A 22,444-nucleotide genomic window follows, 5' to 3' on the forward strand; every position below is an offset into this window, starting at 1 on the left:
GGTAACAATCCACAGCAAAGAGACTGACCTGACATAGGGTTGGTGTTAGCCTCATGAGATACGCACATCGACCATTTATTGGTCATATCCTCTGCTTTAGGACAGGGAACATTACAATATCAATGGAACATTTTTAAGTGAGATAGTACATAGTAGCAGAAATTTACAAAATAATTATGCTAGGATGACAAACAATAAATGAACATCTGAACGATTAATTAAAATAGTTAGCAGGGTGCCTTTAGCAGGACAAAATTCTTTACTGACAGCTAGCTGATGTGGCACTTGAATTTCCTAGGAGAAAATACACATATTTATCTCTCTCTCTCTCTTTTTGACATTAGCAAAGCCAGCAGACCTGAAAGTATAAAATCTACGTTGTCTCTATATAAGTTTCTTGGCAGTATTGTTATACCCAAGCAGAGGATAGACTGTCAGGGCAAGAAATGTGATAAACGAAATGTTTGGAAATGTTCTGTTTAACATTTTATTATGAAAAACAATTGCATGCTTTGTCAGATGAACGAACAAAACGACTACACTTTGAAGAACGCCTGTAAAAGGTAATTCGTCGAGCCTGATTCATAGTTTTTACTAAGAGATCCAAGTTCCTTAGGATATTTAAATGGTTTTGCGTATTATTATTATTATTATTAAAATAGTTTAACCAGACCACTGAGATGACTATCAGCTCTCATAGGGCTGGCCCGAAGGATTTGCACAAGATACCAGGTCTAGGCCAGAGGCCAAGCACTGGGACCAAATACGTCATTCAGTATGGTGATGAATGAATGAAAATGAAATTAAAAATTGCACAAAGGCACATGCTATCATACTGGAAAACACACAATAAATACATTCACTCATTTTTTTCATATATACACTGAAAATGTACATCGAAATTCAAAATAAGTTAAGTAAAAGTGGGCCGGGTATGTTATGCATCATAGCCGTTCAATATTACCAATGAAGAGAAATCCATCTGATGGGAAAGATGACAAGAAGTCCTCCAAAACTGAACATAAGTGAAGTACGAGAGGTTCCAGTAATTTTTGCAACTGGCCCAACTGCAATCTCTTTATTTTACAGGAACAGCTTTGTCTCCTCAAACCCTCTGGTCGTTATGGATGTTTCTGTACTCCAGCAGACGGAAATTGAGGAATTCAGAGTGGATCTGTGGGGGAGCTTCACCTTTACTTGTCGAGCTATGTTCATTGACTTTACCAGCGATGATAACTACAATATTATCAGGTAATTTATATATATAATATATATTCTATATGTGTGTGTGTGTATAAGGGTGGGGGGGTTGAATTTTAGTACTGTATACAAAGACAGACCGTTATTGATTCATATAGGTATCTGAGTGCAAGTGATAGATGATGACAGGATGAGGGGAGAGAGGCATTAAACAAGAGAAGCTAGGCAGATAACCAGGTCAGTACAAATAGTCTGGAAGAGTAGATCAGAGTTCATGGAAGAGAAATCTACACGAATGGCGAGACCGTTGAGCTAACACTCCTTTAAGGAAGTAAAGTGCTGTATTGATATTCACTGGAAATGAAAGGGAAAAACTGGACACTGCTTGAGAAGAAATGTTAAGTGCAAGATGTATGGAGTGTGAAATACTGAAAAGCAAGCGAAGATATGCCGAGACACAACGAATATGTAAAATGTAGGTGAAAAAACTAATCTTTAATGGTACGAACTTTTCGGCAGGGGGAATTCATAGTTGACTCCGCAGCTGAGGGTGAACTTGACAGTGACTGTCGTGTCGTTTCTCTCTGAAGTGGTCTCCTCTTAGGGGAACAAAAGGAATAAGTTTGTTCTACATAGTGGACCTGAACATAACTTGAATGGGTGACCTTGCTACACAAATAGACGTCGGTGAGGGAACACTAGTCCCTCGAGGTTCCATGGGACAGGGAGTGGGGCTAACAAACTCGCCTCACAATAGTTGAAAACCGAATAGTTAGCATTGTCAGGAGACAACACTTTATATATATATATATATATATATATATATATATATATATATATATATATATATATATATATATATATATATATATATATATATATATATATATATATTCTAGAATACGTCTTTCACTCCGCAGATTTTTAAACGCGGCAAAACTGTGGAGTGGCCCGAGACAAAAATCTTCATCGTGGGTAAAATACAAGAAGTTCAGACATGGCTCCGTCACTCGATATTTCGAAATTCGTTTTATGTTCTCTATGGAGTCTTTCAAGAGGAACATCTCGATCCTGCGGCTTCAAACTATGGAAGAATATTCGAAAGATTCGACGTTCATAACGATTCGATGCCTCGTGCCCAGGATGACCCGAGCGAGCGTCCTGATGGTCAAAAGCAAGGCAAGTTGTCAGGTTTCTGTAAGTCATCTGGAAATTTATTACAGTGAATATTATTATCGTTGCTGTGAGTTCAGAGACTATTATTGTTGTTATCAATACTGTAATTATTTTCATTACGGAAGAAAGAAATCCCTAATAGTTTTAATTTTTAAACTGATTAAATCTGTAGAATGAGATTCCAAGGCACTATACAACTCTCACGAGAACGACAATTATGGCTGAACAAGTTCTCGAAAGATCTTTGTTTAGATATGACAGATCATTTTTTGCAGGCTTCCCTCTCCCTAGCAATGTTCATGTTCAAGAAACTAGCTCCAGAGGAAACTGGAATTCAAACCTAAAATTTTGAGTTTTGACTGATTGCTTCTTCTTTCCTTTTCACCAATTCTTCGGATGCAGGATATCTCCTTCGACTTTTCAACCGATGTATATACTGCAACCAGGGAAACCCACAAATTAGACGCATTCCCTCTTGGTCATTAGGGTCAAAAATACCTCCACTCTATCTCTCTCTATCGGGTAAGTACCTTTTGCTTTTAGGGCACTTATATCTTTTTAACAATTGTTTTATGGGTGACTGATCTGTGCCGAGCACGTTGATGCTCTTGCCCCTCTCTTCTGTACTGTTAGCGAGACGCTGCTTTCCACAACTATTCCAGTGGTTAGATCAGTGTCCGATTCCGGTAAAACTCAACTACTTGGTTACTGTTCGGTAAAACTCAACTGTAGCCATGTTGACTTAGCTGAGACTCATATGCCTAGTAGTAAGCTGACTGCAAGGGGTTGCTACCATTGCGGATAGGGCATAAGACTACTACCCTAATCCCAAAACACTTTCAGGGAACTGCAAGGTTACCACCATTGAGAACCACCTCAGGGTGTGTATGTGAAAAAGTTTAATATCTCTACTATTTTTGTTTCTTTGTTTCTTTCTTTCAATCTTCAGCTGAAAACCCTTATGGACAGAGTCAACAGACTATAAACCCAAGAGGGCTCCAAAGGAAATCAGAATGAAGAGAGACGGAGAAGGTGATAAATAAATATGATGGAATAGAAAATAAAACTGATACACCTGAAATTCTGGTGACCAAGTGTGTTTCTGCACCCTCATCAAGAGCACTCTCCAAGTTGGTAGATACTGACAACAGTGCATCACAAGTACCCAGGCCTTTGCAAAACCCAAACTGTAATGCTGGAAGTAGGTTATTATCTTCAATAAACCTACAAAGACACTTAAAGAGCAGCTTCTCAAAAACCTTAGATAAAACAGGGGTAATTGAAATCAGCCTATACTCAACGAGGGGCATGAGGATAGCCTATGTCCCTTAGGTACTAATGGCAATGTTTCCCTTCCTCCAAACAGAAGGAAAACTTCTTAGACCAACTAATCATTTGAAATTAGAATCAAATGTAGGAGAAATGAAACCAGCAGTCTTTTTAAAAAAGATGGAAAAGATCTCGTTAGGGTCTATGCTGTCAAGACTGTCAAGAACTAGAAACAAAGTTATAACGTCTCTAGACCTGATGGCCATTGAACACAACTTGGGCTCTGGAAGGCATGACTGAGGCACCAACAGGGATTCACCACAATGTTTGCTCACACAGACTTGAGCCAATAGCTCTGCCTTCTGTTTAGGGCAATACCTGTATACAGCAGTTCCATCAGTTCCTATAAGGGGAAGCACGCCTGAATCAATTCCAAAAACTGATGATTTGAGGGCAGACCACCACTTGCAGTTATCATCACTGGAGAGCAAGATCTTCACATCCTCATTATAAGGTCTCTCAGCTCTCATAGACAACCTGAGCTTGATGTCTGAGCTCAATGAAATTACACTACAGAAAGTCAGATTAATTATTCCCCCACATATGATAAGTTTCTTACTTTCCATGGTAGGCAAGCTTAAATGCAGTATTAAACCATGGATTATCTTTAAGATGAAACTTGAGGATTTTAGAAGGAATTCTCCCCTCGTAAACTGTCTAATGGTGATCATTTAAACATTAAAAAAATATCGCTCCACTTGAGCTCAATTCGATTACGATGAATGCCATCCCAATTGGCGTGGGACTTCACAAGTATACCTTCCTTGAAAAGCAAACATTAGAAACATCTTGATCCACCTCCAGCTTAACCTTAATCAAACAACGATTACTTGAACCCACTGGCAAACCTACTCCACAAGATATAATCCCTGTTACATCTGTGAATACAAGGTCAAGACGGCTGCCAGATTGGTGTGTGGATTCATTTATTACCTGCTCACAACCAGAAATAGTGGGGAAATCTAGTGTAGTAACACTAGGAGTATCTTGGCCAGTAACTGAGCTCAGCCATTCAGTGTGATGAATATTGTAATCACCAGCGTAAATGAAACAAGCCTTGGAGTCAGCTTCCTGAAGTGCTATCGGTTTGGTAAGCAAACAGGCATAAACAGACTCATCTAAGACCAGATTCCAATTGCTAACAAAAACATGAAGATTCACTGTCTTCACAGACTCTGACCACTTGTGTTTCAGGACATCCAACCTCATAGAGTGTCCTATAAGATGCAGAAAACCCCCCTCTAATATGCAGCCATTTGACGGCCCTTGTAATAGTATTAAGCTTGAGTAAAATGGGCTTATTAAGCCCTGAAATCAACAGTTCTGAAATGTTGCAAATAAGACACAAAAGCTTCAGAACCAATTTGGATATCAAAATTAACAACAGCAACATGCAAGTCCTTTTTATTTTTATATGATCCGTCGATATTGCAATATAAAATACAAAACTCCTGCGGACCAGGATTACGTTCAATATCACCAGAAAGAAGCAACAACATGTATAACAAGTTTATATAGGTATATTTTCAATTTAACAGAAACAATATATTCAAGTAAAATCAATCCATACTGATAAGTGTATGCCCATAAAAGGATCAAATTATTGCTAGAATGAAACTGGTCTATTGGGAGAGCCGGCACACCCAGCAAGGACAAATACATCTCCAGATTGGCCAGAGACTGAAGGAAGGACAGTAGTGGTGGTTTTGAAAATTAATACATTTGTAAAGATAAACGGAAAGAAAATATGGGTAAGGCAACCTCTTGCTAAACCACCAGGCATCCTTGGCCCTTCTACTAAACCTGCCCTGCACACTGTCTAAAAAACAAGACGCGGAGGGAACTGACACAAAAGCGTGCCTGAGTGTACCCGCAAGCAAGGGAACTCCAGTCCAAGACAGTGGAAGACCCTGGTACAAAGGCTATAGCACCATCCAAGATTGAAGAACAGTGATTTATTTCAGAGTGGTCTTCTAGAAGAGATGCCTATCAGGCTAGTCTCTTCTACACAAGATAGGGCAGATCAAAAAGGGTAAGAAGTGTAAGTTGTTCAGTGTTGTCAAGTGTGTGTCAAAAGTAAAAGATATGTAATTGGTATGCCAGACTATTCTGAGTTGGTGTAGGCATAGAAAAACTGTGACCAGAGAGACACCCAACAACAGACTATTGGTCAGCCTTAGAAGGGACCTTGATCTCTAGTATAGTAGTATCTCAATGGGCTGCTGACACCTGCATTGGCGATCAGTGATTCTACTCATTCTCCCATTATCCTACTAACCATGCTTTTATGTATATATATCTTTTCCCTACATCAAGTCAGGTCTTTGGTTTTCATTCCAGAGCAAACAGATAACATGCACGGCATTCACATGCGTGTGATGTCAATCGCATACTTTCCTTACGTCAATTTCAAGCTGAACTCCGAGGAACCCGGGACGACAGTGACCCTCTTAGACTCCATTGACAAAAGGTCATTCGAGACCTTGTCTGCTTGGGCGAATTTCAGGTAAGAGATTGCATTAGTTCTAAGACTACATCGACAATTACTGCATATAAAGTACACATACTATGCCTCTCACACATCCCCCCTGCGTCTTTTCTAAAACACTATAGCCTTCTGTCTCCAAGGGATTTGGTACTTTCTCCCTTCATTGATTTTGCATTGATACAGATAACATTTAAGTTATCAGAAGCTTTCTGAGCAAGCCTTAAAGTATAACCCTGACAACTTGAAAAGGAGATTGCAGGCAGTGGAATATTTTCATTTACTTTTCTCCCTCCATTTGTCTCCATCTAGTTGCTAAATATTTTTACTCTTTTATCTTTTCTCACACATGTAATTCGTTAGCATGTTAAAGGCCATGTAGGCTTGCTTTGTAGGAATGTTTGCACAATGTGAGTGATTAAAGAAATCCTTTTCGTACCTCAGCATTTAAACCACCAGAGATCAAACTTTGGCAAGGGATGGGACCCCATGCTTTTGGACTGTTTTCTGAAAAATCATGAAGTTTATTATCTGAAAATATCCCTTGTGCCCCTACTGACCTATGCTGTGAGTTTAGCGTCAGGTGGTAAGTTGTCTGCACCCCCTCCCCCGTTTCAAATGGTAAGATGGTGGAGAAATTTTAGTAATAATAAAAGTCATAATAATAATTTCTCTGGTTGAGTACAAATTTATGCACGTTGCCCTATCGCGTAAGGCAGTAGGTTGAATAATGAATTCAAGGTCAACCTTTTAGAAGTGCAAGACCCTCCCATTGTTATTCATTCCCATTTCAGAATTGTGGCCTTCAAGTAGCTTTTTCGAATAACATCAGTTTTTTAATGACACTGGGCAACGCGCAAAACGCAGATTACAATTGCATTTGTATTAACGTCTTAATGCTTCAAGCAATCTATCAAGAAAGTCCTAGTCCCTAGAAATTTTTAAAAATTAATCAAGGGTTCATTAGAAAGTTGCTGACAGTAATAAACTCCAGAAGACGAGATCTAAGTACTGTACAGTGGGATCATTAAACTTTTACAATAGTAAAAGATAAAAAATCGTGTACATTTTTATAATTACAATCCAAAAGCAATTAAATCAAAAGGAACTTATTGTAATGCCTGATAATGGATGGCGAATTCTCACAAAAGTGTCTGCGTGGAGATAGCTTGAGAATTAATATTGAATTCTCACTAAAAAACCTGCGAAGAGATAGCCTTCTCATATTTGTTTAGTTGCTGTAAGCGACCTCAACTCGACATTATGTAAACAACTTTACGTGAATTAACAAGAATAAATCAAGACAAAATTGGAAAAGTTGATAATTCTCGATATTTCTAAATCTGAGGCAAGGCACCATAGTGTATTTGGGTATATCTTAACCAAGCTACAAGGAACTGTTAAAAAAAATGACAGATTATGATTACTGAAAAATGTTCATGAAAATGCAAACAGGACTATGAAACTGGTCACTGACAGAAATGTGGGCAAAAGTCCATACACAGATACAATGGCCTAAGTTTTTCGTAAAATACTGCGGTTCATTTCTTGAAAGCAAGACGGATGTCAAACCTATTTTACTAATGATTTCAGAGATGCAGGGTTGATTTGCATGTTTTTCAAGATGGTTGTATAAGGATCTTACAGTATTCGGCCACGACATTCAAAATGTTCTATAAAAAAAATAATTCTGTCGCAAATAAGTCAATCATAATTTTTTTCCTTCAGGTGAAAAGCCGTGATCAATTTAAAACAGGGTGTTGCTCGAAATTTTTCAGCCTGAGTGATTGCTTTGGAAATTCTGGCTGTCAGGTCAACTTTGGGGCATTTTCGGCCATTCAGTGCTGAAGACCGTGAAAAGGTGTTGGTGTGGTTAAAAAGCATGATAAAGAGATCCAGAAAATAAGAGAAGATGAAGTACAAGGTTCTACAGGAGGAACTAGGAGGAAACCCACAGTTGCACTAAGAAATATCCATTAGAAGTGTTGGACAGCAAGACTGAAGAAAGGAAGTGGGAATGGAGGTAAAAGCAAACAATTACAACATAGATGCACCTAGGAGCCAAAAGAACGGTGCGAACACCGTTTAGTAATGCCTATGGTGCATCACGTGAGGTGCACTGACAGCACTACCTCGCTGCCTAAGTAGTCGAATTTATAAGCACAAAATTATACCTCAAAGCAAAGATGTCAGAGCAACTGCCATACACCAGGAATGACGTGCATGAAAATTTGTTGAAACGTTTCACAACATCTTATCGTGATAAATTAATGTGCCACATGTTACTTCAAAGCTGGAAACCACTAGAGTAAGACTTCCATTAATAATTAAATCTCGGACCCTGATAAATTGACAAACGTACGATCTGGCCCCCCGTGGCCTTATTCCCCACACAATCCCGGTAAGTCATCGATGCTTTATTTTGCTCTCTCATGAATCACTGCTGATAGTTTAGTTAAAACCGATTTACCATGTGTTTCTCCTTAGTTATAAAGTTCACGAATCCCCTCCACACCATCCTAAGAATATTATTTTTTATTGTTGTATATGATCATTTAAGTCCTTTAATACATCCCCTTTATTAATTAAAATGATTAAACTAAAGGATGGTTTCATTGGGACCTGTGAGAATAATATCAATCATACCTAAATTTATGCTTTATCATACTTTCTTACATAATTCAAAACTGTAAATTCTGCTAGGACTGCCAAAACTTCATATTGTAGTCATGCCACAGCAGGCTTTGCCACTAGGCCAACCCCCTTCCCTCATAAAACAAAAATGCATCACTGAAACTTCGAACCAACACAGCAGTCAGATGATAAAGAGTTTATGGAATGGAATGGAATATGAAATTTAGGCCAAAGGCCAAGTGCAGGGACCTATGAGGTCATTTTGCGACGAAAGGGAAATTGACAGAAAAAAGGTTTTAAAGGCATAAGAGGAGGAAAACCTGGCAGTTGCACTATGAATCAATTGTTAGGATGGGGTGGAAAGTAAGATGGAAGAAAGGCAAAATGAACGGAGATACAGTTAAAGGAATTATAAGGGCTACAGCTAGGGGCTGAAGGAACGCTGCAGAAAACCTTAAGTAATGCCTACAGTGCACCGCGTAAGGTTCACTGACGGCCCTACCCCCAACGGGAATAAGAGGTTATAAGTCGCAATAAGACCAAAAGGCCAATCGAGTAAGTTGGAAGCAGTAAGATTAATCCTATCAAACACCTTCTTTACTTTCCAGCTACGAGGTCCGCGTACCCAAGGACATGATAGCCGGGGTGAGGCAGCCAAACGGCTCTTGGAACGGGGCACTGGGGCTCATTCAGCGGGAGCGAGCCGACTTCACCACCACATCCGCCGTCTCTGCTGGGAAACTGACCATTTCAGAGTATGAGAGATTTTCTCCCATTGATCCATTCATCATTGTCTCCCTGAAGCCGAGGCTGTTGCCTCAGTACCTCGTTCTCATTCAACCTTTTGCAGGTAGAGATTACTTCCAGTTTTGTGTGTGACACCAATGGATGATTTCACTGAAATTCATTTTTTTTCTGCATTCCTTCACCCCACATCTGCATTGCTTTCTGCCTATTACTTTCACCTGTTCCTTTGGTCTCTACCAGCTTTGCTGCTCAAGTCTTCAAAATGGCCTTGATCACATTTTCAATTCAGGTAAGAATGAATACTTTGAGGTCTTTCAGTGAAGAGGATGAGAGGAAAAAACCAAGACGTGAGTGATCAATAGTATATCAGAATATTTATGTCAAATATAAGCTGAAAATGGAAAAGCCTCAACGAACTGATTTGATCTACTGATTTTTAAACTGGCGTTTAGTCAGAAACCATTTCAACATCTGAATTAGCATTTTTTTATTCAGCTCATTGTCTGTTCTCAAGACTTTTCTGACTCACTTTACAATAGAATGGGTTGTACTTTGTTCTGACTCCCAGTAGAAATGGTGTTAATGTTAATGGTGAAATAATTTAGTTTTTTCCTGTAAGACTTTTTGAGGGTTATGTTTGCCCATGCTGAACAAATAATTAATAATAAAAAAACGATTTTTTTAATAAACTGATACTGATTTTGTAAAAGTGTCACAGCCTGCTCTGACCCTCTGTCTCTAAGAGGTTTCGAGTTCTGCACTTTCTTCCCAGTCAGTTATTTTGCACCGATCACTGAAGGATAGGTCTACTGCATTTTTTTTGTAATTCCATTAATAACAATACTGTACCTATAAATAGTCAACAGTTCCAATTTTCAATTTTCAACTTGCACATGCATATAACAGCAAATCCTGGATTTCAGCCGATGCCTGGATAAGCATAATCGCCAGCATCGTTGCTTGGGCAGTCATTCTTTGGGCGCTGGAAAAGGTGCGGTCTCTCACTCTGAGAAGCAAACCTGTGTCACTGAACAAAACGATGTTCTACAGCTGGGCCCTGATGCTAGAAGAAACCCCTTCTAATCCTCCAGCTGACTCCACAGGACAGGTTAGTTCTCTAATAGCAACGTATCTCAGGAGTTGGTTGCTTCCAGCTCGTCCATGCTGAATTCGCTTTTCTACGCAAAATAAGACGACACACCAGAGCAAACTTGGGACTGTGTAAAATGTCTGACTGCTGTCATTTCTACTTCCTCCAGATGTTAGTGGGGTTCTGGCTCATTTTCTGCCTGCTGGTTTCGACTGTTTACAGATCTTCCCTCGTAGCTCACCTGTCCGTGCAGGGAAAGACAAAGCCTATTGATGATTATCAAGACATGGTTAGCCAATCAAACTGGAAGTGGGGATGTGACCAGGTCATTTTTATGGCATTGCTGCAGAGTATTTCAAAAAGAGTACGACCCCAGTTGTCCAGCATGTTTACAAGTATACAGAGGTAATAAATATTGTTTTGGAGAAACACTTGTGGCTTCCATTTGCATTGTTTTTATATTTTTACTTTTCTATGTTTCCCATTTCCTTTGGCCTTTTCTTTCCTACATTTCTAACTTCATAACTTGACTTTGCACTTTTCCCACTTCTCTTACAAATCTTTGGAGAGTATACTTCATAAAACATTAAATGAGACAACCAACAATATGTTGAAATTTAAGTAGAATGGTTCATTATCTTATGGAACAAATGGCATAAAAATTAACAACTTTATGTAAAGTAGCACATACTGTACTTTACTTTTTAGTTCAGTATCGATGAAATGGGCACTCGAAGATGTTCAACCTTTCTACACAGTAGTGACATTTCTTCATACTGAATTGACCTCTGTGTTCAGTCAATGATAAATGTAATTCTGTTCCATCCACAGCCCATATAACTATTATCCTTTTCATGCCTTGTTTTTGTGTTTTCCAGCCCGTCGATGTTCGGGATGGGCTTGAGAAAGTTCTCAGAGGGAGGTACTCGTTGCTTGCAATGCGAAACAGGATTTCCGCAGTAATAGATTCAAAATACAGAGACGCCTACGACCAAACTCCTTTTTACATCAGTAAACAAAGCTACACTTTAGCTCCAGATGTTGGATGGTCGTTTAGGTACGTAAAATTACTGGGTAACAAGCTTGTCTTTAGAAGATAGCCTACTCCCACTGCAAAGCCTTCACAATGTTCTTGTTGTTAGATTAAGCTGGCCCTTTAAAGTAAGACTGTTATTGATTAGACCAGTTATATTTTGAAAATCTTCACCCCTCGTTCAAGATTAAAAGTCCATTCATGGTCTTACTTTGTGTTGACTGGTAATATTAATGCTAAGCTCTTTATCAAAATTTGATGCTCCAGATCCTTCACTAATTAACCTACACCTCATGTTGCGGCTCCACCCTGTGTTGTATATTCAACACACTTCTCAGCAACCCTTTAGCATAGTTTGGTGGTAAAGGCCTTATTTTCTAACTCTTCTTTTTATACAAAGTATTGCTACAAAACAATAGCCTTTACTTGCTGATATTTCACAAGCATTTCGCCAATGATCACTTCTCAACATCTCTTACCTTCATCTTTTTGTCATCAACAATAAAAAGTCCATGAATTCTTTACTGTCCATGTTATATGTACAAACAAATATTATATAATAATGACTGTCCTTCTACTCATTATGTATATATCTGAACCCCCTCTTACACAAATGTTTAATTTTAGCCTGCACAAATCTTTTCAGGATTGTCTTACAATGCTGAATTTTCCGAAATTTAATGATTTCCTTCAGGAAAGGTGCCCCTTTTCGACCTTGCTTCGCCAAGCTGCTCATCAAGTTAATTGAAGCAGGAATTATTGACCACTGGATGCGTGATGTCATGGCTTTACATGCGCTGAATGCCAGGAAAGCAGCGGGCAAGCAAAAAACGATTCAAGTGGCTACAACAGATGATGAAATGGCAAGTTAAATACAAGTTAATAATAATAACGCTTGCAGTTTAGTTAAGGGGGTTATTTGCAAGAAGCCTTGGGTAATATTTAAGTTAAGTGCATCAGTCCTGAAAAAATTTTGGATCTTCAGAGTAGTCACTGGTTTTTCAGGACTTCAAACTCAAACATAACAGTGGCATTGCTATCTTTCTGTAATTTACTTGCATACTGTGGCAATGAAGATTAAGCTTTTTATTTATCAAGAGAGTATTCATAAAAATCAATACTCTCTTGCCAAATGGGAAAATACATTATTTGGGGTCAATCTCTTCACCTTCTAGGTCACTGCTAAGTCCATGTACCCTACAGCACCCTTATCCCTATTCAGAAGCACTTAAGTTTGTCAGTGAGCGATATGAACCTAAAGACAGGAGTGCAGGAGATTTTGTACAGTTTACCCCATTTTTCCATTTATTCTCTCTCCATCTACACAACACTGCTCTTTCTGTACATCTTTCTGGACAGACTAATATTTCTAATGCCTGTCTATTAGAGTTCCCCTTTTCACTTCTGTGATCTATTTCTCTTAATCTCTCCTTCTAAATTGTATTAGGTCATGCAGGTCAAGCCAGGGAATAGTTCTTTAAGGGCTAAGCCCTTTACAACATAAGTATGAGGATCAATAGCCATGCCACCAGAACTCATTTTAGGTAGGAGTAACGTTTGTCGCAAAATTTCAAAATAATGATATCTTGGTGTATACAATCCTGCCTGAACCTGCAAACGACTGAGGCTCCTGCATAATAAGAAACTAACTCATAGGATGGAGGGTTGTCCCATTCTACCCCTCTGAAAATCCCAAAACCCTCAGTTGTGCAACCATGACATTGCCACTACAGCAAGTGCACTACACAATGTAATTGGTTGGCCCCCCTGGCCTCCAGTCCTACTTGGGTTAACCAGAAACTAGCACGAACACTTCCAACAGCATTATGTTGAGAGACTATCTGAACATCATGGCCTTGATTAATATTCAATAAATACTGCTCACCTGTTATATGAAACTACTCAACCTGCCTGTACTGAAATGAAAGTATTAGCTAGTTGCCAGGGAAATGAGTTTTCTCTGTGTTAGTTCACAGAATTATATAGATAAGTGTCCTGGCAACTCAAAGCAGACCTTGCAAGACCTTGCTTCCAGGTCAGGAGTGTCTATCTCACGCCATCTGTTCTCCATTAGAAATATTTTATTAGAATAATTACTTTATTTTTTATAACTGCACACCAATTCTGCCACCCTGCTCACCTCTGATATTTTTTTACTTGGAAATATTTTAGAACTAAATAGAAGTAAATTGATATTTGCCTTACTGAGATAATACAATAATTGAGATAATAAGATATTAAATATATACAGAGATGTATCCAAAATAACAGTATACAACGCTACATGGAAGTGATTCAGAAAACTGAAGTAATCAAAGTAAATACAAGGGCCATTTCTTGAAATCTGACTTTGATTAACCTTGCTCTCAGTGCTATGGTTGTTGAAATTTTTTATCCAAGTCCTCTTATGGTAAATATTTACCCCTAAACTTCTAGTTTACTTCATCCTGAACCACTTTATGTAATGACAGCAGGAGAGCAACACTTGAAAAAACGTTTTCAAGTGTTGATATGACTGGATTGGGTGCTGTATGTTCCCCTGCAAAGAAATATTCCATGTGGATACTTTGCCTGAAGATTTGCCGTTCAAATGGCAACCAAGGAACCCAGTAAGTCACTAAGCTTGACTTGAGTTTCCAGTGGCTCTGGGAGAACTATTAATCCCCTTCCTATCCATGCCTAAAGGTCCTGCCAGCATCCTACTGTCATAGCATCACCATGAGTGATGTCCATGTCATCCAAGAAATTGAAGTGTACCACTACAATGGTACCCATTGTAGTAATAATTGCCCAGGTCTCTTGCAACATCCATCACACCAAAGCTTGGACCTACTGCTCTCCCTACAACCACTTTCAAAGTAAAGGTTGCAACCAAAAGTACTGACAGTGGGTCAAAAAGAACCTCTGTGCAGCCGTACACTGTTCAACAGCTGGGAATACTCATTTTGAAGGCTAAGATGACTCAAGCCAACAAAAGCACATCCCCTGAAGTTACAACTAGACCCATCTGCATGTGCAAGCAGGTAGCAAAACAAGTCTTAGTCTGTCCAACCCCTGAAAAGGTGATTTGCACCTGGAGTCTCTTGAAGGGACAAGTGTAAATCTGGCAGACAAGTAAACCTATTTCATCATTTTAGAGGACAAAAGGCAGGTAATTTTCAAGTGTCCATGCAAATACAAGAGCTAGTAGAGGGCACAACTCTCCTCTGTACTGACATGAGCAGTATGATCTTTGGACCCAGTGGCTGCACAGATGTCTTAACATGCCACAATGACAGAGTCCTTTTCACCATCCAGTACTTTGCATTTTATTTCATTTGCATTAATGCCAGCAATATCCTCAACAGGCATCAAATTACAGCATCAGAAATATAAGGCATGTGAGAGGGAAAGTAAGAGAGAAAATGGTTCCATATGATTACTTTGGATGCCCAATCTCAAGAACCCTCCAAGTGCTGAATGGAGACAAATCTTTATCTGGGTTTGAATTACAGTATCATTGCTTAACTAAAAGACAGAAAATTCAGGAACCAGAGGTGCAACAACTTTTGACATACAGCAAAATTTTGTGGTGATTAATTACACCTCATTACACCTGGATGGGGAAAGTTTATTAATGCCTCTTATACCAGTCAAACCATATACCCTCTCAAGGTCATATTCAGGAGAAAACTTTCATTATTTGAAAAGAAAAGACAATTGCTATCTTATGTGCACATCCCTCCTATCATGACAGATACCTAGACTTGAGCAAAAGTTATGTATGTTTGAATGACATACTTAAGCATTGAAGATTTGGACAAACAATTACTGTACCTAGCCGGGTATTGTGACATGGAAAACTCTTATAAGACTGAAGGATCTCATCCTTTTGCTGGCCAGCAACTGCATGAGGTTCCAGTACCCTCTAGATATGGTTGAGGTCCTCCACAAGGGTTCTGATTGTATTACATGCTCCACAAATGTATTAATCACCAGAAGAACCTTCATCAGACTTCCAAACAGCATCATGCCTATAGTGTGTAGCTTTGGCTACTTTAACTTTACTGCTGATAAAGGAGTGCAATACTCTCAGGTGACAGGCGGTCAGCACCCCGCCACAACCACAAGAGCAATGCCAATTTCTACAAGTAACAGGTTATATATTAAATCTTTTTAATCTCCTACAGAATTAAAAGACATTTTTCAATACTTAATTTTGAAACCTTTTACATTGAATATAAGACTACTTTTACCCCCTTGATCATCAATGGGTCACATTTCGATTCTATTAAAATCTTCCTGTCTTGAAGTTGATTTTTCTCTCCTTGGGTCCTTCTGTGTTGGATCTGAATTACTGTACATTTGGTCTCCTTTATGCTGAACGGAAATCCCCCTTGTGCCCCTGTATTTATTTTTTGTTTTCCATTGGTTTCTGTTGTATTCAATTCGAATCTTTCCTAAATTTTTTGTGGTTAAGTTTAGATCTTTCTTGAACTACTTGGGTTTAGATTTGTACCCCCTCGGATTCTCTCTGTATTTGTATTTGATTCTCCTAAATTTCCTTTGAGGTTAGGTGTGATTCCCTTCAGATTTTGACTGTGTTAAACTCTGGTTCTCTTTGTAATTTTCTTATACTCATTTTATTTGTAACACTTATTTGGAGTTTACACGACAGACATTATTCCATATGTACCACACCTTTGTCATCATCTGAATTATCTTGCTCATTATGTTTGATTTTAATCAGTACTGTGCTGCACTTTCTATGAGATTTAAGCATTTTACTCATGTCTGTTGGGCTACAGTTGAATTTCCTTTTGGATTAATTCTAGCATGGTTTCATCATTAAGGACCTTGATTATATTTTGGGGCTGGTAATGGTTGACACTTCCACCTTGAGTCCTTAACACTGTGTGTAACCTAGAATTAAGCTTTTAAGATGGATAACAGTAAGATTACTAAAGCTAGGATAGCAATTTGTGTGTGTGGTAGGATTTTACTTCACTTGTAAACTAGGATATTAGTCAAAATGGAGTAAGATAACCAAGATAAGCACAAGTTACAAACCTCCTCAAAACTGAGGTGACTTCAAATTAGACTTAAATTTAAGTAAAGCACTCCGCAACTCAAGCACTACATTCATCTTTTACTTGCATTGGTGTAATAATTGTAGAATGCTTTTTCCTAATGCAAAATACACTGTATGTATGTGTCAAATGTGTTGAAAAAGTTGTGAAGACATATTTTGGATGCTATGAAGTAATGTTTTTTTTTCCCAAATACTTTTATCCACACATAGAAAACTAATATTTAGAATTTAAAAATTTATTTATTTACAGCACTATGCTAGTACAGGTATCAGAATAATCAATGCATTATTATATATATCTAATACTTGTCTGATCAAATAAGTCTTCAGGTTGTAACAATAAGACTTAGTGCTTTTCCATAAAAACTGCATGGAAGTTGTGACATCATTATTTTGGGGGAATTCATGAAATCTAGTGCACTGGAACAGTTTAGCCATTCCCACATTACTCAAAAATGGATGGGCCACATCCAAGACAGGAATTTAGACTCTCCATAACACGGGCAAACAAGAGTTACACGAGGCAAATACACCCCACAAGTGAAATATCCTGTAAGCTTACCATCTACAAGCAGACAGTTGTTAAATGGACTAAATGATTCAGACAAGATGATGTTTTAGTTAACTGACAGAAGTAGCCATCCCAACAATGCAATAATGAATCAAAACAAATTTGTGAAGAGTTGCTGTAAGCTAGGCACTTTCAAATGTTGCTGCTGCAATCAAAAGAGGAATGAAACTAAAAATCGTGGTGCAATATAAAGGTGGTTACATGAATTTGGTTTACATCATAGAACACCATTTATCAAAAGAACAGCGATTAGTATTCGCACTACGGTATTCAGCTGTGGATATGGAATTTCTGGAAGAGTGTCACAATATTCTTCACTGACATCCAAGGTAGACTTCACTGAGGGCATCCCAACAATACAAGGTAATGTTTATTATTTTTGTAAAGGACTATGATAAATCTAAGCTTCTGGTTTGCTTACTGTTCATATTAAGTATGGGAAAATATACCTGATTTGTATACCAGTTCTGAAATTATGTATTTTATGTGCTGTATAAGTGTATGTAGTGAACTGGGTTGAACAATGTAGCTGTTTATTTGCCTTCACATAATATTAAGACCTGAATTATCATTAATCTCCTATTGATAATTCTCTTTCTCCATGAGATTTAATCATCATTTAACACTGACATCTCTTCAGATATGAAGATATACACTTCAACTTTCATTTCAAAGTGCTGTAGGACAATATCTTTAGGTCCGTGGGGTCAGATGGTAGATTCTGGTCCAGGACAGCTGGTTCTGACCAAAGAAAGCATAATCACCCATAGAAATAGGTTATGATGATTCCTTCTGCCTGATCCCTTGTTCAGTCATATAGCTATGAGCAACTTCTTTATTTATACTGCATGGGCAGTCAAAGAATGGTTCAACTCACACCAACAGCCTACTATTAATTGCACTGACTCTTCTGCTAAGCCACTTGATCCAAGTGAATCACTTCCACACGTGGTAGTTAGATGAATGTGGTCAGTTGTAACCAGAGTTAAGAGGGCATAACTTCACATCCATTTCCCAAAACAATTTTCTAGAACCAGGTTTTCCCAAAACAATGTTCTAGAACCAGAAGGTTAACACTTTCTGGGGCCAAAGATGGCTCCAAAGGCTTTTAACCTTCAATTCTAAGAAAGTCTTCACCACGAGTCAACAGTCAACAAGCCACCTGGTATGTAATTAATTTCTTCAGTCAGCAAAGTCACTAATGGTTTCATTCAGGAAACAGGCACAAGTCATTTCTTCCACTTAAGATCAATCTTGACTCTCTCACTGCTGAAGCAAGGCTGGTAACCACTGTGCTATGTGGGTGTCTGTAAACACTAAGCAGAGATACATAACACTTAACATTCAAAAGAAGTCATGTACTGTACTTATTTTGAAATGTCACTTATTTACTGATTGGTTATTCTAACATGATGACTCTGTTCTCTTATCTTTACAGGGTTCTAGCAAACTTGTCCTCCACATGGGTCACATGATGGGAGTGTTCCTAACTTGCCTCGCTGGCATGTTCTTCAGTTCCTTTGTTCTTCTCACAGAAATTTTCTGGATAAGATCCTTCTGTGTCAAAAGCTAATTCTATATCCCAATTTATATATATACTGAGAATATCTTTTGATAAAAACCATGTAACTTTAAGAAAACTTAAAATGTTATCCAGTAAAGAGTTTAAACATCTTATCTTCATATGATTCTCCAACAATCTGTTCTGATGTACAGGTGACCTCCACTTTGAATATCAAATTACTCAAGAAGAGGAAACCCATATTACTAGACATACTGCACTAACTAGAAATAGAGAAAGTTTTAGTTTGAGCCTGCAGTTTCAGACGATATCCACGATCTTCGCCAGTGAATATCTTATAATTCTGCAAACAACAACATATCCTATTGTAGGTAGAAATTACACTATCAGAGGCAAAATAGCATTATGGTTTAAAAAGAGGGCACTCCAGATTTATGCCACTAGACATTTTGAAAGCCTTTTGAATTTCATAATGACAAGGTATTACCATGTGTGCTATCCTTTGCATTATTGTTATTTATGCTCTTCAAATAACTGACTCCAATGTAATAAAAAAAAAAATACTACAATTGTTATTGCACTGGTATGGCTAGGCAGTGTGGTGGCTAAGGGTAGGTGGATTGTTGAGGTGTACTAAGCCTCAGTCCTACACTTAGCATCAGTTAATTTTCATGGTTTTTACAGACGTGTGAAGCGAAGGAACTTTGTAGTTATTATCTAGCCATTACAGCCATCTGCGTTATATGATCTCTGCTGAGAGTGACAGGAGACACATTTGGATGGACCTGTTTTGGATACTCCAATTTAATCCTGATGCAATCTGTCAACAGGTCACTGAAATAGGTATACCACATTCCATCTCCTCAGGCTGTCTGCAGAGACTGGGTTGATTTACAGTAGTACCTCCACTATCTTTAGTCTCCTACAATACAAAAAGAGTTTTATGTTTTATTTGGGGCAGATGGTAGCTACATAATTTGCAAGAATTTGTCTAGGGTGATTTTTGTTATCTTTGTAATTGTCATGTCTTGTGCCTTTTGTAAAAGATCTTTGTGGTTCCCCAGCAATTCTTGCTGTTATTGTTGTTTCATTACCCTATGTAGTCCAGATGTGCTGTTCAACCTGCCATTCTGAGGATCCCTTGTAGGGTAACCTTATCAGTTTGCTCAATCGTACTTCTTCAAGATAAGCGGTGTGAATGTCCTCCTGATAAAAGTATTCACCACTGTCATTTTACATCTTTCAGAGCATTTGAAAAGGCCACTGAGGCAATGCTTGAGTTTGTGGTTTTTCTGTGGGCAGGGGTAGAGTACCTTGTGGCGTTCTGCTTTACGGGTTTCTCTGTATAAGACGAATGCAGCCAAAATTGCTATTGCAGTAGACACCACCCTACTTACAAACATTCAAGTTACGAACATTCATAGATACGAACAGACAGGGTCACAAGTTCAGATTTTGTTCTGTGCACCTACTCTGCTAGTAAGAATTTTTGCAAAGAACGTGATTAACTCCCATGTATTCTTCTTACAATCATGAGAATATTCGTTCATACTCCTAAAATATTCCTACTTATTTCTATCTTCCCAATTTAACTTGGTCTGTGATGAATTCCCATTTTCTATATTTCCAATGTTCCATATTTAGTTTGTATTTTTGTCAACAGATGGCGGTTTGCATTGTTTACTTTATGAACTTCCAATGTCTGATGCTGCTCCTGCAAAATAAACTCCAAGTTCATAACTTTCAAAGCATAGAAAATATACTAAATTTTGAATGTTGCTTGAATCTATATTTTATTTTCTTCTTTCCACCTTTCTAGCATCCAAAGTAATTCCTTATAATACTGCATGATTTAAAAATGCAGCAAAAATAGTATAATCTATGACTCCCGAGTTAATTCGGGAATGTAAACATCAACAAAAATAATGCACTACATATTAAAAACCAACTTATGAACATTTCAAGATACAAACGTTCTTTCACAACCTAACTCGTTCGAAAGTAGGGTGGTGTCTGTATATGTTGTTGTTATTATTATTATTATTATTGTTGTTGTTGTTTTTATCACTATTTTTGTCATCAACATTCATCCATACATGTCTGCCAGCCACGATCACAGCCAAACAAATCACGTGGTTGATCCTATGGAGGGGGTAATAAATATAGTCCCATCACCTGAGAATGAGGACAATATTAAGATCTGTGCCACTGTTCAGGGTATTCTAAAAGACTTCAATACCTAATACAACCATCTTGGGAATGTCATCTGTCTTTCTGGCTACAACAGAACATCCTACACGGAAACAGTTAAATAAGCTGATGAACACAGAAAAGTTGAACAATCCCGTTAAAGCAAATAAAGTAGTGAAAAATCTATACTATCAATTCATAATCCATACCAAAAACCTGAAGTGGATTTACTCTGATTTTTGTGTGAAACTGAAAGATATAACTGCTCATCTATCATTTCCCTTTACATTCAGCCCAGCCACTGGGTAATGTACACAACTTGTGCCTTGGAACTTTTCCCAAAACAATCTATATTGAAGAAACAGGTAGTGCTGATGACACCCTCCTGCTTCCAACCCACACCCACAAAATCAATAAATACCAGAGAGAAAATAACCCACTTAGAGGTTTATGGTATTGAACTTTCTGCAGGGAAGGAATTAGGAAAATGCACTCTAATTTGACCAACCCATTTTAGTTTTCTGTAAAAGAAAACTATTGTGACAGCTTTGTCTGTCCGTCTGCACTTTTTTCTGTCCGCCCCCAGATCTTAAAATCTACTGATGCTAGAAGGCTGCAAATTGGTATGTTGATCATCCACCCTCCAATCATCAAACACAACAAATTGCAACCCTCTAGCCTCAGTAGTTTTTATTTTATTCAAGGTTAAAGTTAGCCATAATCATACTTCTGGCACTGCCATAGGTACCAACAACACAGGCCACCACCGGACCGTGGCTGAGTTTCATGGGGACCTGCTAAGAATTTCATGGGCCTTGGATGAGGCTGCCACAGGACTGTGTCTGAGTTTCATGGGCCGCAGCTAAGAATTTCATGGACCGTGGCTGTGGCCACCATCGGACCGTGGCTTAGTACAGAAAACTCAATTGTGCCGAAGTTCATTTTTTACTTGTTTACTGTTACAAGCTGATATTACCCAGAAAACATTGCCCCTTCTAAAATCCTCCTTTTCAATGAGTGACGATATATTATACATCCCACATTCTTTGATGGGGCCACTACCACCAGTCCCCACCCCTCATGCATCGAATTCCTACACGCCACCCTTCTGCCTTCTCCCTATCCATTTCCAAAGTCACATGATTCTGTTTCCCATCTTCCTCAAATCCCCTTACTTTTCCACATCTTGAAAGCCATCACATTCCTATTTCCCAACTACCCCTTTAAAACTATCACCCATCTTCCTTCTAGTAAAATATGTTGACTGACATTGACCACTACCACTCAACTAAATATCCGTGGATTATAAAAAAAAAAATGCCAATACATCCATCATAGAACTGGAAATGGCTCGACCATAACATCTCCCATCCACTGAAGAATTAAATGAATAACT

General features: G+C 38.3%; 1 long non-coding RNA gene and 1 pseudogene across 5 annotated transcripts in view; one reads left to right on the top strand and one right to left on the bottom strand.

Moving 5' to 3' along the window:
- The window catches only part of LOC136825297 (uncharacterized), a 53,000-nt gene that overhangs the window by 25,641 nt on the left and 4,915 nt on the right, over positions 1–22,444 (bottom strand). The gene's annotated exons all lie outside the window — the stretch shown is intronic.
- Positions 1,124–12,582, top strand: LOC136825084 (glutamate receptor ionotropic, kainate glr-3-like; annotated as a pseudogene).

This window comes from Macrobrachium rosenbergii, chromosome 37 (assembly GCF_040412425.1).
Source record: "Macrobrachium rosenbergii isolate ZJJX-2024 chromosome 37, ASM4041242v1, whole genome shotgun sequence".
Taxonomy (NCBI): domain Eukaryota; kingdom Metazoa; phylum Arthropoda; class Malacostraca; order Decapoda; family Palaemonidae; genus Macrobrachium; species Macrobrachium rosenbergii.